General features: G+C 40.6%; 1 pseudogene; it reads left to right on the top strand.

Annotated features, from left to right (window-relative positions):
* The window catches only part of LOC132870645 (zinc finger protein 585B-like), a 119,034-nt pseudogene extending 114,019 nt beyond the window's left edge, over positions 1 to 5,015 (top strand).
* Positions 5,016 to 17,181: the final 12,166 nt, after the last annotated feature.

The raw sequence follows: 17,181 nt of genomic DNA, 5'->3' as shown, positions 1-17,181 counted from the left end.
GCCCTGTCACACTCACTCCCATCCTCATGAAGTGCTTCAAGCGGCTAGTCATGAGGCATATCAAGTCTGCCCTCCCCCCCCGCCCTGGATCCTTTCCAGTTTGCATATCAGTCCAACCGTTCGACCGATGACGCCATCTCCACTGCCCTCCACTCAGCCTTCACCCACCTGGAGACAAAAGACTCATATGTCAGAATGCTGTTCATAGACTTTAGCTCAGCATTCAACACAATCATTCCTCAGCAGCTCATTCACAAACTGGACCAGCTGGGACTCAACACCTCCCTGTGTAACTGGCTGCTGGACTTCCTGACGGGGAGACCACAGACTGTACGGGTCGTCAGCAACTCCTCCAGCACCATCACACTGAACACGGGGGCCCCCCAAGGATGTGTGCTAAGCCCCCTCCTCTTCACTCTGCTGACCCACGACTGCACACCAACATCCAGCTCCAATCTCTTCATTAAGTTTGCGGATGACACGACTGTGGTGGGTCTCATCAATAATGGCGATGAGACAATCTACAGGAGTGAGGTGAGCAGCTTGGCCATGTGGTGCAAGGACAACAATCTCCGTCTGAACATGGAGAGGACAAAGGAGATTGTTGTGGACTTCAGGAGAGAGCACACCCAGCATGCTCCACTATCTATCGACGGTGCTGCAGTGGAGAGGGTGAGCAGCACCAAGTTTCTGGGTGTGCACATCTCTGAAGACCTGTCCTGGAGCAACAACACCGCATCACTGGCCAAAAAAGCCCAACAGCGTCTGTACTTCCTCCGCAAACTGAGGAGAGCAAGAGCCCCGGCCCCCATCATGCACACTTTCTACAGAGGCACCATCGAGAACATCCTGACCAGCTGCATCACCGTGTGGTACGGCACCTGCACCGTGTCCTGCTGCAAGTCTCTGCAGCGCATCGTGAGAGCAGCTGAGAGGATCATTGGTGTCTCTCTCCCTTCTCTAATGGATATTTATAACTCCCGCCTCACCCACAGAGTCATCAAGATTGCAGGTGACCCCACCCACCCATCTCACAGCCTCTTCAGCCTGCTGCCGTCGGGGAGGAGACTGCGGAGTCTCCGGGCCAAAACCAGCAGGCTCAAGAACAGTTTCTTTCACCAGGCAGTCAGGAGGCTCAACTCCCTCCCTGTTCTGCCCCTCCCCCCCCACCCCCTGCCACAGATTCTGCTCGCACACCCCCCTTCAGCATCTGACATGTCATCCTCACAGTTTCCCCCCCCAACACACACACACACACACACACACACACACATACATACATACATACATCTCATCGTTCATTAACGCACTGAACTCAGGGACCGCACATCTCACTTTACCTCGCTCATTTGCACTATTCCGCACTACCTCATCTTAACAGCTGCTAGTTTGTTTATACTGCTTATTTCATGTTTCATGTTTACCTGCTCTACCTCAAGTGCCCTTGAGTGTTTGGTTATTTGAACCAATTTATGTGTGTGTGTGTGTGTGTGTGTGTGTGTGTGTGTGTGTGTGTATATACATGAGTGTTTAGTCTACGTCTAGTTCATATCTAGAGTGTTTATACTGTTTATATTGTCTGTTTGAGTGTTTAGTCTGTGTGTAGTTCTTATCTAGTGTTTATACTGTTTATTTATACTGTTTATATTGTTTGAGTGTTTAGTCTATGTCTAGTTCCTATCTAGAGTGTTTATACTGTTTATATTGTTTGTTTGTTTTTCAGTTATTCTATTTTTATTTATTGCATTGCCTGTTTGCACCGTGGGTCAGAGAGGACTGATATTTCATCTGTGCTGTATGTCGAGCATGCATAGCATATTTGACAATAAAGTTGACTTGACTTGACTTGACAAAAATTCCAGTTGCAAAACTGCAAAAATTAGTATCCTCAGATCCCATAGGATTAAAAAGTGTTATTAACCCTTTGATGCAAAACATATGCACACCCCTTCTAATGCACAACATGGGTCAAAAATGACCCACATTCATTTTCCAGGTTATTTCATGCTGACTGAGTTTTTCTTTGCTCTATCTTTTGAAATCAATTTATTTTATGATTGAATATTCCAAGTATTCTTTAAATATCTTGTTTTTAATTACCACAAATCATTAATTTAATTTTTTCTTTCCTACTTTATGAACAAAAATACTTTTTATATTACTACACATGGGTCATCCAAGTGTGATTTAAAATTAAATGTCTTAATACTATAATAATAATTTGTTTCAAGTAATTACTTTAGCAGTGAATGGGGCCAGTTATTTATTTATTTATTTATTTATTAACTATGTAGTTAGCTAAGCCAACTACAGTAAAATTAGCTAACCAAAGTAGAATATGTCAACAGCTCGGTAGCTAACAGTAATTACTTGTAACTTTCTGACAAGTAATCGACTCACTCTCAAGGTAACCTAAACATCATCAATTTTTTTCTAAGGTAATGTTAGAACAATTGAAAAACATTCCTTACATGTATTAGATGGGCAAAGGGCGCTGTGCTGAGCTGTGAAATGTCTGACACAAGAACAATTCACAGTTCCCACCAAACGCTGTAGTAAATGCATGCGGGTCGGTTCTGACCCATGTGTGTAAACTTGATGTAGAATTACAAAAGCTGTGCTTGTTCATAACTTAAGAAAGGAAAAATAAAAATGATGATTTGTGCTAAACAAAAACAAGATATTTACTGCATATTTGGAAAAGTAAATGACAAAATGAATTTATTTCAAAAGCATATCATAGAAACACTCAGCCATACATGAAATAACCTGGAAAATGAATGCAGGTCGTTTTTGACCCATGTTGTGCATTAGAAGGGTAGTGATACAAAAAGGGTTTTTATTCAAAAAGTAAGAAAGGAAAAAATAAAATAAGGATGTATGATGATCAAAAACAAGTTAATTGAGGAATACCTTGAATACTGAATGATGGAATTAATTTATTGCAAAGATATAGAAGATAAAAACTCAGCCAGGTCACTTTTAACCCATGTTTTGCATCAAAGGGTTAAAAGAAAGGTGACACAACACAATGGTAGTAATGTCTCTGTCCCAACTTTTTTTGGAGTGTGTTGCAGGCATCAAATTCTAACTTTGTTTATATTTACAAAATAGAATTCAATTGTCAGAAAAACTATTGAAAATCTTTTCTTTGCACCTTTGTCAATTAAATAAAGGTCCAATGTGAATTATCAAATCACAGATATAGTGGATATTACACGGTAGTGTGAAGATATAAAGTTTACCATGTAATATTCTTTATATAGACACATCCACAAAAAAAAATGCAAGTTAATCAAAAGAATTTTAATTTTGAACCGGTTTGCCATTTTGACGATGCATGTCAATTCAAAGGGAAAACATTGGGAATCATGTCATCAGAGTGAAATACTGGGAAATGTGTCACTCAGATCCATGATGTATTTTGTATGAAAAATGCAAGTTTTTTCAATATGAGAAGATAAACTTCATATCTTCAAACGAACATGTGATTTTCTTTTTATTATATAGACACATTTACAAACAAAATGTACCCAAGTTTATCAAAACAATTCATCAATTTCCTCATGAATGACATATTGAAAAATGTCACTTGATGTCCTGGATGTAGTTCATACAAAAAAAACAACAACAAGGCTTTATTTATCTCAAAACAATTTGTTTGTTTTAGCAAATATAAACTGGATGACGAAACTTAACAGAAATTGTAGAACTTCGAAAGACCATAATAACTGTGGAAAGTATGTGGCACGGTTTCTAAAATAAGTTAAAACAGTTTGTTTCTCAATGAGTTACTAATATTTTTCATTTTTCATGCTCCAGAAATGAACGATGACCTGCTGCAAGGTTTCTCCTGCTCCTGGTGTCAACTTTCCTACACATCTCAAATTTACCTTTACAACCACATAAGGAGAAGCCACTCCGAGGAAAACACGAGATTGTTGATAACAAGAGAAATTATATATGACAATGTAATGCCCACAGGAAGCTCAGACAGTGAGCAAACATGCTCTGGTACTGTCCAAACTAACATCGCTTATGGACGAATGCAGAAAGAACTCAATCTCAGCTCAATTTGTGGGAAGGATTTTACTAAACGCAGTAATCTCAATAAGCTCCAGTGTGTCCATACAAGAGAGAAGACATTTCCCTGCTCACAGTGCAATCAGCGAAGAAAGAAACCATATCACTCCAATAAAACAAGCACTCTACAAAGACAACTGCGTTTTCATACAGGAGAGAAGCCATATCATTGTTCACAGTGTGGGAAAGGTTTTAAAAAGCCAAGTAATCTCAAAGATCATACGCGAGTACACACAGGAGAGAAGCCATTTCACTGCAACCATTGTGGAAAGAGCTTTAATCAGCCAAGTCATCTCAAAACACATCAGCGTATCCATACAGGAGAGAAACCATATCAGTGTTCGCAGTGTGGGAAGAGCTTTAATCAGCTGAGTCATCTCAAAACACATCAGCGTATCCATACAGGAGAGAAGCCATTTCACTGTATGCAGTGTGGGAAGAGCTTTAATCAACATGGTGATCTTCAAAAACATCAGCGCATTCATACAGGAGAGAAACCTTTTCACTGTACGCAGTGTGGGAAAAGCTTTAATCAACAGGGTGAACTTCAAATACATCGGCGTGGTCATACAGGAGAGAAGCCATATCACTGCTCACAGTGTGGGAAGAGATTTAATCAACAGAGAAATCTTGAAAAACACCAGCGCATTCATACAGGAGAAAGGCTGTATCACTGCTTACAGTGTGGGAAGAGCTTTAATGAAAAGAGAAATCTTGAACGACACCAACGCTTTCATACACGAGAGAAGCCCTATGACTGCTTACGATGTGGGAAGAGTTTTGCGTACCAGAGTAATCTCAAAACACACCAGCGCATTCACACAGGAGAGAGGCCATATCACTGCTCACAGTGTGGACAGAGATTCACTTATTTCAAGACATTTAAGAAGCACAAGTGCAAAAACATTGAGCAGTCTGTTTGTGCCATGTGATTTTTCAAATATAGAAAAATGATTTAATGATTGTTTATCACGTTAGCATTATTTAATGATACAAAAAGTACTCAATGCTCTTATTATTTAATGTTTTTTATTTGCACGTTTCCCTTCAGCAATAATATAGGATGTTGGGGTAAATAAACATAAATATTTATATTATATTTTATGATATACACCAATCACCCATAACAGTATGACCACCGACAGGTGAAGTGAATAACGTTGATTATTCTATCCACATTCACTGGACATGAGCAATCGCGTGCTCTGATTGGCTACTCTATTACTAGGCTATCAGCTGATGTACCGTGAGTAGAGAAAAACAAAATGGCAGAGTGCATCAAGTCAGATATATCACTTTGTTATCAAGTATTTAAAAGAAACAGAAATAGCTAACCCCCCCCCAATATCTCCACACTCCAGCCCAGTTGGTAGCGCTAATGCACCTTTAAGTTGGTTTGCCAACCACCAAAAAAAGAAAAAAAAACCCTAAAGAAGAAGAACAACAAAATGGCAGAGTGTGTTGCTGAACCAACCAGGGATTAAATAAAAAATCAACTCAAAAACAAAACCCCAAAAAATGCAAAAAAACCCCAACAACAAATTATGGAATGAAAGTATTTGATAGTAAGAACATATATATTTTTTTATTTTTCAAGAATTGTTATTACACCATTTTTCACAAATTGCTACTGTCATTTCACCGGTTTGTTTACATTCTCAGCGGAAATTATTTTTTCGGACGTTTTGTACAAAGTTTTTCTTTATCGAATTTGCTAAAAATAAAAATGGTCTTTTTCTCAAAATCTAGTAAATGCAGAGAGAGTCAAAGTCCTTCTCATGCCAGAATCTGGTCTTCCCAGGCAGTCTCCTGTCCCAGTACTAACCAACTCTTTAAGGTGTATCAGTGCAGCACCAATCTCTGTTTCAATAGCCCTTGGCCTCTTGCCTATACAGCTAGGGTTACAGTAGGGGGCTAGTCCTCTGGTAACCGCAAGAGCTTGACTTCTCCACTTGCATCTGTATTTCAGCGTGCCTTGCCAGATAGTAGCAGGTACCATTTTTACAATGGTCTTTGGTATGACCCAACCATGAGTAGAACTCATGATATCCCGGTCAAGAGGCAGACACAGTAACCATTAGGCCAACTTGTGGTCAGGATATGGAGAGAATAAAGCAGTTATTCCACTCAATCTCATCATACATGGATTATAGCCAACTTGGTGCTACACACCTCATTGGCTATCAGCTCATGTATGACTCGATTTCATGGAATAACTTAATTATCCCATCACAGTGGCACCTGTCAAGGGGTGGGATATATTAGGTAGCAAGAGAACAGTCAGTTCTTGTAGTTGATGTGTTGGAAGAAGGAAAAACGGGCAAGCGTAAGGATCTCAGTGACTTTGACAAGGGCCAAATTTTGATAGCTAGATGACTGGGTCTGAGCATCTCCAAAATGGCACATCTTGTGGGGCGTTCCCAGTATGCAGTGGTTAGTACCTACCAAAAGTGGTTCAAGGAAGGACAACCGGGGAACCGGCTACAGGGTCATGGGTGTCGAAGGCTCATTGATTTGCATGGGCACGATGGCTATCCCATGTGGTCCAATCCCACAGAAGAGCTACTGTAGCACAAACTGCTGAAAAAGTTAATGCTGGCTAAAACAGAAAGGTGTTAGCATCAATCAATGTTATTCACTTCACCTGTCAGTTGTTGTTTTAATATTATGTCTGGTGTGTGTGTGACCGTGACCTTAGTTCTTCTTTACAGCACAGCAGAGGTACCAGGCGCCCCCCCCCCCCACACACACACTGTTAACATATGGAGAGAAGCTGAGTTAGCAATCAGAGAAAAAAAGGAAAGGAGGAAATTGGCAAATAATCATTCAGAGACTATTGTATGTATCTACTACATGTATTAACCTTGCTGAAGAAATCTCCACGATCTTGTGTAAAAGACAGTGTAGGATAACGTTCCATGGCTTAAATGAACTTGTATACAGTATGTGTGTGAAATGAAAAATGAAATGAAAGGTTAAAAAGCTTTACTCAGCCTTATGCACCTTCAGCTGCTTCCTAAATAACAATCAAGCAATTTGTTATAGACACTGGCTTGCAGTTTGTATGCATTTGAATGTATATTGAATACTATAGACAGAGTGTAGTATTAGCAATACAGAAAATGCTCTGATTAGGGATAATCACTATCCACAGTTTGGATATTTGCCATGAAGGTCTTTACTGAAATATGTTATCAGTATCAACACGTAATAACCTCAAGCTAAAGGTCATGTTTTAAGAAAACTTTACAACACAAAAGTAAACGTGTATATTTAAATAAAACACTAATTTATTTTTCTTGTTTCTCAAAATACAGCATAATTTCAGAGGACCTTATGTCTTTGTATACACACACTGGGCCTCATGTATCTAATATTCAGTAAAGTTGTGTGTAAATGTTTGCTGCTGGATTTACAAAAGTTTTGGAAATATTTTCTTTGTTCTTGTGTGCATATGTTAATGAATGCCAATCACCTATAAATGACCAGGTCCTTGCATGGTACAGCTGATTTGCATTTTTTGATGCCTACCAAATCACATAAAAGTAGCATAAAAGCTCAACTGAAATGATAAGTAAACTGCAAACAAGTCTGTGGCTGTGGGGGACTGGTTAAGTTCTAGTTTGTGAATGGAGGATGGAGTCAGGAGCATGAGTGGTAAGGATGAGCCTGCACCTGGGAATGATTGACTAATCAGGGATCTGTGTTTCAATATGTGTCGGTGAGGACATAAAGGAGAGAGACGAGAGCCAGGGCAGCATGGTGGTGTAGTGGTTAACGCTGTCACCTCACAGCAAGAAGGTCCGGGTTCAAGAAGGTCCGGTGAGGGCCTTTCTGTGTGGAGTTTGCATGTGCTCCCCGTGTCCGCGTGGGTTTCCTCCGGGTGCTCCGGTTTTCCCCACAGTCCAAAGACATGCAGGTTAGGTTAACTGGTGGCTCTAAATTGAGCGTAGGTGTGAATGTGAGTGTGAATGGTTGTCTGTGTCTATGTGTCAGCCCTGTGATGACCTGGCGACTTGTCCAGGGTGTACCCCGCCTTTCGCCCGTAGTCAGCTGGGATAGGCTCCAGCTTGCCTGCGACCCTGTAGAACAGGATAAAGCGGCTAGAGATAATGAGATGAGATGAGATGAGATGAGATGAGATGAGATGAGACGAGAGCCACGTGAGAGAGCTGACATGAACTGTACTGTACTGTGTGTTTATGTTGGTGTGTCCCGGGGAAAACCATAAGACAGAAAGCACTGAAAAACATGGCCAGGAAAAAGAGAGGCAATAGAAGCCCTTTTGAGTTGTCCCAAGTCTGCCTCCTGCATCATCATTCCCACACAAAAACAGGAGAGTGCTATGCTGGTGCCAAAACCTGGAAGATTGAGGATGATGCCTTACCAAGGAGTCCTTGGTCCTTACTTAGATCATCTAACCACCTGACTCAATGCCAGGACCTCCTTGAGCTGCTTGTGGTACTGGAGTAGCTTGTCACCAGACCACTAGAAGGAACAGCAGCATCTTCTGAGGGCAGCAGACCCCCGAGGGCAGGCTACCCCCCCCACACACACACACTACTCCCCGCCCCTTCCCCTTCCTTGAGCCTTGGAAATGGGGAGTTTCCCCCATTCCTACCCGAAAACCCATAATCTCTCTTTGGCCTTGGGCTCCAATCCTCCCTCTTCCCTCCCCGATCGCTCTTTCCCCTATGTTTTCCCAAATGCATTTTCTCTCACTCTCCTCAGGAAGCTACAGGTGTAGGGGTAAGGCCAGGGCAGGCATGTTGGTGCTGTAGGAATCCTGAGCATTTCCTGGATTGGTGTTCCACCATTGAAGTGGGCACCCTGGTCTAGCTCCCCGATGTGCCACAGGCTTCCCCCAGTTGAGCAGGTATTCACCAAATACCTGTGAGTATGCAAAAGTGCACACTGGTGGGTTTGGGCTGTAATCAAACATCAATCCCCCAAGGCCTGATTCAAGGTATGATATTGGATAGCACATGGAGGGTGAGGTGTGTACATGGGGACATTCATGAATATCTGTGCTATAATTTTTTTGTTTGTTCCAGTGGCTTATGCAATGCAATCCCTAGAAGCTGTGCCTCTTTGGAACATTTCAGCATGCAGTGTTGTGGAGGCACTCTTTAAAGTGGATAGCGCACGTAGGGTGAGGTGTGTGCATGGGGACATTCATGAATATCTGTGCTATAATTTTTTTGTTTGTTCCAGTGGATTATGCAATGCAATCCCTAGAAACTGTGCCTCTTTGGAACATTTCAGCATGCAGTGTTGTGGAGGCACTCTTTAAAGTAATGTCCCAAATCAGAATCCCAAAAGAGATTCTAATTAATCAAGGCATCATATTTGTCATGTATACTTTGCAAATTTTATGAATTATTGGGGATAAAATCAATTTTTCCTGTAAAGCTGCTTTGCAACAGTGTCTATTGTTAAAAGCATTTTACAAATAAACTGACTTGACTTGATTCAGATCAGTATTTACCATTTGCAAAAGGGTGGTCTGGTCAAGTAATTTAATCAGACTTTTACAGATATGATTCATAATTCCATGCACAATGATACTCAGAATTGGGACAAGTGGCATGACTTTGAACATTGACTATAAAGTAAGATGAACAGTGGGGCACTATAGATATACCACCTCAAATCTCTTTAAACCAAGGAGAGAGGCAGTCCCCATGATTTTGGCAAAAGTAGTTTGAGAGAGGGAGGAGCTGGAACAGGAGGAAAGCTTGAAATGTGTGTCTCAATCCACTCGTTTCCTGTGGAGACCACCTCTCATCTTTCCAAACCTTGGAGGTTGCCAAGTTGCAAGTGGAATTTTTCTGACGTGTTCTTTCCTCTATCTGGTTGCACTAATAAAATAAAACACCACACTGAGATACCCTTGGGGTGTTGGTATGCAGCCACCCCTACTGTTTGCCTGAACACAAAAAACAAGTAGTACAGGAAAAGCTCATGGCCATACTCAATATGGGTGTAATCAAGGAGTCCCACAGTGACTTGTCCAGCTCTGTGGTCCTGGTTCTCAAGGCAGATGGGTCAGCCAGGTTCTGTCAATGCAATGTCTAAATCTTTTGAGTTATTCAGAGCCCCAGCCACTGCCCATACACTGCCTGTGTCACTGGCTATTTTCAGTGAAATCTGATTTTAAAAAAAAGTAAGAGTACTAGTGCATCTCAAACCATTCGAATATCATGAAAAAGTTCAATATTTTCTATCAGTTATTTAAGAAAGTGAAAATGTAATATATTCTAGACTCATTACATGTAACCTAAAATGTTTCAAACATTTTTCAATTTTAATTTGCTAATTATGGCCTACAGTGCAAAAAAAAACATCTCAAAATATTAGAATATTTCATTTTGTGTTTGAGTAACGTGTATCTCTCAGTCTACTTCAGTACATGCAACCACAATCATGGGGAAGACTGCTGACTTGACAGCTGTCAGAAGATAATCATCGACACGCTCCACAAGGACGATAACCCACAGAAGGTCATTGCTGAAAAGGCTGGGTGGAAAAGGTGCATAAACAACAGGGATGAGGGCAGCCTTGAGAGGATTGTCAAGAAAAGTCAATTCAAGAACTTGGGAGAGCTTCACAAGGAGTGGACTGAGGCTGGTGTCAGTGCATCAAGAGCCACCATCCACAGACGTCTTCAGGAAAGGAGGTACAACTGTTGCATTACTAATATCAATCCATTCCTGAACCAGAGACAGTGTCAGAAGCGTCTTACCTGGGCTAAGGAGAGAAAGAACTGGACTGTTGCTCAGTGGTCCAAAGTCCTTTTTTCAGATGAAAGTAAATGTTACATTTCATTTGGAAATCAAGGTCCTTGAGTCTGGAGGAAGAGTGGAGAAGCACAGAATCCAAGGCGTTTGAAGTCGAGTGTGAAGTTTCTGCAGTCTGTGATGATTTGGGGTGCCATGTCATCTGCTGGTGTTGGTCCACTGTATTTTATCAAGTCCAAAGTCAACACAGCTATCTACCAGGAGATTTTAGAGCATTTCATGCTTGCATCTGCTGACAAGCTTTATGGAAATGCCCATTTCCTTTTCCAGCATGACTTAGTACCTTTCCACAGTGCCAAAACTACTACCAAATGGTTTGCTGACCATGATATTACTGTGCTTGATTGGCCAGTCAACTCGCCTGACCTGAACCCCATAGAGAATCTATGGGGTATTGTCAAGAGGAAGATGAGAAACACCTAACCCAAAAATACAGATGAGCTGAAGGCTGCTATCAAAGCAACCTGGGCTTCAATAACACCTCAGCAGTGCTACAGGCTGATCACCTCCATGCCACGTCACACTGATGCAGTTATTCATGGTAAAGGAGCCCCAACCAAGTACTGAGTATATAAATATACTTTTGAACATACTTTTCAGAAGTTGGACATTTCTGTATTCTAAATCCTTTTTTGATTGATCTCAGGAAATATTCTAATAATTTAAAATACTGGATTTCTGATTTTCATCAGCTTTAAGCCATAATCATCAAAATTAAAACATAAAAAGGCATGAAATATTTCACTTTATGTGTAATGAATATAGAATACAGGAAAGTTTACCTTTTTGATTTAAATTACAAAAAAACCCTTTATCACAATATTCAAATTTTTTAGATATACCTGTACTTGTCTTTATACAAGAATTGAAGGCATAGATGTGATAGGGCTACACCACGGCTGGCCCTGTGCTACACTCAACTTTTCTGTCCCCATGCTGTTTTATTTTTACGTTCATTTTTCTGTATGAGTATGGTAATTGCTCTGATCTGAGGAGATGTTTTTGCATGTTCTTGAACCCTAGTTGCTTTTGTGTGTGTGTGTGTGTTTTCATTGCTTCAGTGATTGGCCTTATTTTTACAACCAAACGCTTGACACTTGGCATCTTCAAGATTGTTTACAACAATTTTGCAGCAATGTATCCACTAGATCTAAGTCTCGGTAAATCATGTAGCGTGTAAATGATGTCACAATCTCAGATTCTCTCACATAATTTGTACTCAGAGTGTGATATCTGAACCTCGGAGAGAGTAAGATGTCAGATCCCAGGGATATTTTATTTTAAAAGAAAACAATTTGGACACAGGTACAAATATGAACAAATAAATACTCAAACATGTCTTGTATGGACATTATCTGTCATTATGAAGCAGTGGTGGCTGGTAGTCTTTCAAACAGGGGAGGCTGGTCGGTTACAATATTTCCAGATTTTAAAAGAAAAAAGAAAAAACACATCAATTTTGCCCATACTCTTGCCTCTGATCTGGCTGATTGTTGGCAGGGTCACAAACTGTGAAATAACAGGTTCTTTTGGCCCATTAGCCTACTGTCCAATATACATGATGGTGGTGTTGGGTGTGTGTGTATATTTTAACATTTTATATTTTAAAATTGTGGCATGTTGTTTAAAAATGGATCATTATTGAAAGCAGCTCTTTGTCAGGAACCTCAGCAGTAACAGCAGAGTGTTCTGGAATAGGCACAAGCACTGACCTTGGGGAGCCAAACATAGAGCTGGGTGCCACACATTTCATTCAATGACACTTTCCCTATATTTTACTTATTTTGACTGAGAAATGTTTTATTGACAATTTTGATAACCCTTCACTTTTAATCCAGGTCTGTAGTGTGAAATGTTCTCGCTATGTTTTTGTTTAAAAATGTTTTCCAAATTGTAGCTGTGTTTAATTCATATCCAGAAAAATATATATTCCAATATAATATACTCAGCATAAACATTTTAAATAGATTCTATATTTTTGGTCCATCCATGACATATTACTAAAATAGCCTATTTACTGTTGTTGATGTGGGTCACCACCATATCAGTATTATTTAAAAGAAAATTCTGCCCTCCTTTCTTTTTCTAGGAAATGTTCAGTTACCCTGTCATACCAGGTGGGAGTCTTCTCTAGAGACTTCACTAACTTCCTCTCAATTGCAAGTAGAGCAAGGTTGCTGAGTTGACTTTGAGTACATGCTCATTGCTGATCTCGTGTCTTTTATATGCCCTTGTGAAATTGTGCAGGTCATCAAAGCCCACGTTTGACCAAATCACGGATCCGGGTTTAATCAAGAGGCATGGCCAACAATACATTTTCCTCATCACTGAACTTGCTGTTAGCCAATTCACTTTCTCGTACCAGGAGAGCTGAAAGGAACAAGTATTATTCCCTACCTTTTTCACCAAGTCAATTTGAGGCGTTGGTCTACCCTGCTCTTTAATTTTAATTTTTTCCTCGAAAGGAAGACTGGCAAATGGCTTCGCCAAAATTAAATCAGCAATGCTTGGCATCCGTGCGCAGCTTTCTTGCTAGCTGACTAGCCCCCTCAAGTTCAAGTTCAGTCACTCAAATAAACGACATTTCTGGAACTAAGATAGCAAACTTGACAACACTATATTTACACTTTATTTACAATGAAAATATATACAAACTAAAAAAGCTGGTAGAAACCGTATGTAATGAATGAAATCGAAATGTAAGCTGATCTCTTACAATGCACCACACCACTTGCGAATCCGCATGGGACTGAACTGAGATTCACAGCTGCCTGTCTATATTTGAAATGAGCTGTCAATCAAAGAAAATATCCGTCCGCTTTCACCAATCACCAGTCTCCTCACAGAAAGCTTTGCCATGTCCCTCCCACTGTGAGGCTGGGAGTCCGTGAGACTCTGTGGGGCGGGCGTTTTCGCAGTATTTGTCCAATAATCGTCTTGCATTTTGATATTGAAAAGCGCAGAGCTCCCAAATGCCATTGAAGTGCACTGAGGCTGGGCTGCATCGCGCTGTCACGAGGGGGAAAAACTCACGCACACATTAGGCGAACTGGGGAAAGTTATAACGGAATGATTTCGCACTGTAGTTGGGTTGAGCACATATATTTCTATGATTCTGGATCTGAAATAGCAATGTTATAAGGTCTGCTATAACATAAGCCTAGCGCAATTCATCCTACATGATGTTGGAGGCTGAGCCTCCCTCGTTGTCTTAGAGCAATCGCCCGTGTTATAAAGGAGATTTTTTTTTTTGGTTTTGTTTGCCTTTAATTTGACTCTTGAACCAGATGCCCTGTGGAACTTTCTAGAAAGCTCCTTCTACCTTGTATCTAATGGCGCTGAATCAACAAGCTAACCAGGTTTCAAATCAAAAACATCTTTCTCAAATCAATAAACTATTATTTACATTTGACAAAAATATTCAACAAATAATATTTGATCAGGCGGCACGGTGGTGTAGTGGTTAGCGCTGTCGCCTCACAGCAAGAAGGTCCTGGGTTCGAGCCCCGGGGCCGGCGAGGGCCTTTCTGTGTGGAGTTTGCATGTTCTCCCCGTGTCCGCGTGGGTTTCCTCTGGGTGCTCCGGTTTCCCCCACAGTCCAAAGACATGCAGGTTAGGTTAACTGGTGACTCTAATTGACCGTAGGTGTGAATGTGAGTGTGAATGGTTGTCTGTGTCTATGTGTCAGCCCTGTGATGACCTGGCGACTTGTCCAGGGTGTACCCCGCCTTTCGCCCATAGTCAGCTGGGATAGGCTCCAGCTTGCCTGCGACCCTGTAGAAGGATAAAGTGGCTAGAGATAATGAATGAATGAATGAATGAATATTTGATCAGATTTACTTTTTTTCCAGTTTGTTACATTCCAGAAAGTTTGAAAAGACAGAATATTTCTGGGATACGCTTACAGTGCTGTTGTGAGTCAAACCAGGGTCCTTTACAAAGCATTTCATAATCCAGTGTATGAATTTCATAGTGTATGATTTTCTGGGAGGCTTAATTAGTGGACACATACGTGACTAATGATGATTTATCTTGTAGGTATAAGGTAGTAGGTATGACATGCCTGCATTTTTCTCTCGTGTCTCTCGTCTCTCTCTCGTGTGTGTCTCTCTCTCATCTCTTTTTCTCGTCTAAGTGTATGATTTTCTGTGAGGATTTTCTTTTAATAACACCGGAGAACATTTTTAAAATTAATTTAATTTTGTGTGTACTGTACCTTGTATAGTTAAAGTCCTTCCCACACCATGTGGCACCGATCTCCATTTCCATAGCCCTCAGCCTCTCGCCTATTACATAGCTAGGGTTACAATGGGGGGCTAGTCCTCTGGTAACCACGAGAGTTTAACTCCCCACTCACATCTGTATTGCAGCGTGCCTTGCCAGATGGTAGTCAGTACCATTTTTATGATGGTCTTTGGTATGACAAGACCGTGAATAGAACTCACGATCGAGAGGCGGACACGCTAACCACTAGGCCACTAGCTGGTCACCTTGTATAGTAGTAACTATATATTAAATGCCTGATGTATTGATGCTTACAGTAGTAGTGTGAGTATGCACATTATGAAACTGTGTGTAGTCTCTAAAACCCTTTCTAAAATCCTGGCCATGCCCAAGTGTGGGCACAGTGGCGTTGTCAGCACTGCCACCTCACAGCAAGAAGGTTCTGGGTTTGACCCCAGTGGCTGATGTGGGCCTTTCTGTCTGGAGTTTTCATGTTCTCCCTATGTCTGTGTAGGTTTCCTCTGGGTTCTCTGGTTTCCTCCATAGTCCAAAGACATGCAGTTAGGTTAACTGGCTACTCTAAATTGCCCATAACTATGAATATGAAATAGGTGCGAGTAGCGGCAACTTTGTATGCCTTCGACTCAGCCATGTTCAGCTGTGTCTTTCATAATTCAGCTGTAAGAAAGGATGATTCCAGCACTATTGAACTCACAGAAATGGTGTTCTGTAAGTCCGTTATCAGTAAGCGTGTCCAAGAGTATGTGTTTGACCATCTCTGTATTACCATTACCATGGCTTGCTTCATTATCTGGGACATTCCACCGAATGGGTGCCATTTGCTTGTTGTACCACTCCCAAATTAAACTTAATTTGTTATATCTTTTCAAGACTGATTATAATAACACACATATTTAACTGTTCAAAATGTGTATTGGTCAACCTCAGGCTACGTTATTTATTTTTTTTTACAAGGTTTGGAAGTCAAAGATGGCTGCATACTCTTTATATAAGTAACAGGACTGAAAGTAACAGGACTGAGTTTTTAGCCTAGGATTAGCTAATACATGGAATTAAGCCACATGGTGTCATCGCTAAAAGCATGACCACACTTGGCACATTCTAGTGATTTACCAAAAATCTGTATTTTTAAAATAAACAAATATCATCTAAGAAATAATTTAAGTAACAGGAGAGTATGTTGACATTGACCTTATAAGTCAAAGTTAAAAAATCATCAAATATACAGAAAAGTAAATGAAAGAACTAACTTTTGGTCTTCCCATGGCCTTCAGAAGACACCACTGATGTAACTTCCTGGTGAGCATGTGATTTATGGAATGTTCCAAATTTGTCAGATGGGGTAATATGTTTGGGTAACAGGACTGAGTGAAAACCCAGGGACACGACTAAAATGTATATTTTACCTAAGATATTGTGGATTTCTTATGAAAAAAAAAATAGATTTAAACCATGGATAGGATATGGAGTCACACAACAGTGCAAAAGAAATACTGTTTCTGAAGGATTTTAATCATAATATTTCATAGTTAAGTATAAAGTTAGAGTGCGGGGACGGGTAACACATGCTATTTTTCAGTGTTTTAGGTAGTTTTTATTAATCCTTACAATTATATATCTTAAATTTGAAATCAGATCAATGTGCAGGACATTCTGCATAATAAGGAAATGTATTTTAAAGTACATTTTTATGTGCATTTATACATATAATTTTCTAGGGACGGAAATGGCACCGATTCGGTGGAATGGCTCATCTATTAGGACATGTGTAGCTGTGGTTGGTGTGTGTTTGTGAGTTACTGACAGTTTTGGCCCTGTGGGGACATTTGGCTTGAGCTGCAGATTTTATTTAAAAACTAAAAAGGTTCAGAGCATTTTTTAAGGATTTTCCACTAGGAGACCAACTGGTCTGGGCAGCACAATCACAGGCCCCAGAATCCATGTGGCTGCACCACTGCGGTATATTCTGTGATGCAAATTGCCGCATTACGAATCCTCGTTTCAGCCAGCATGATATCAACATAGTTAATGCAGTGCCAAGTTACCATAACTT

Source organism: Neoarius graeffei, chromosome 2 (assembly GCF_027579695.1).
Source record: "Neoarius graeffei isolate fNeoGra1 chromosome 2, fNeoGra1.pri, whole genome shotgun sequence".
Lineage (NCBI taxonomy): Eukaryota > Metazoa > Chordata > Actinopteri > Siluriformes > Ariidae > Neoarius > Neoarius graeffei.
The sequence above is the reverse complement of the archived record's forward strand: the minus strand, read 5'-3'. Positions and strand labels throughout refer to the sequence as shown.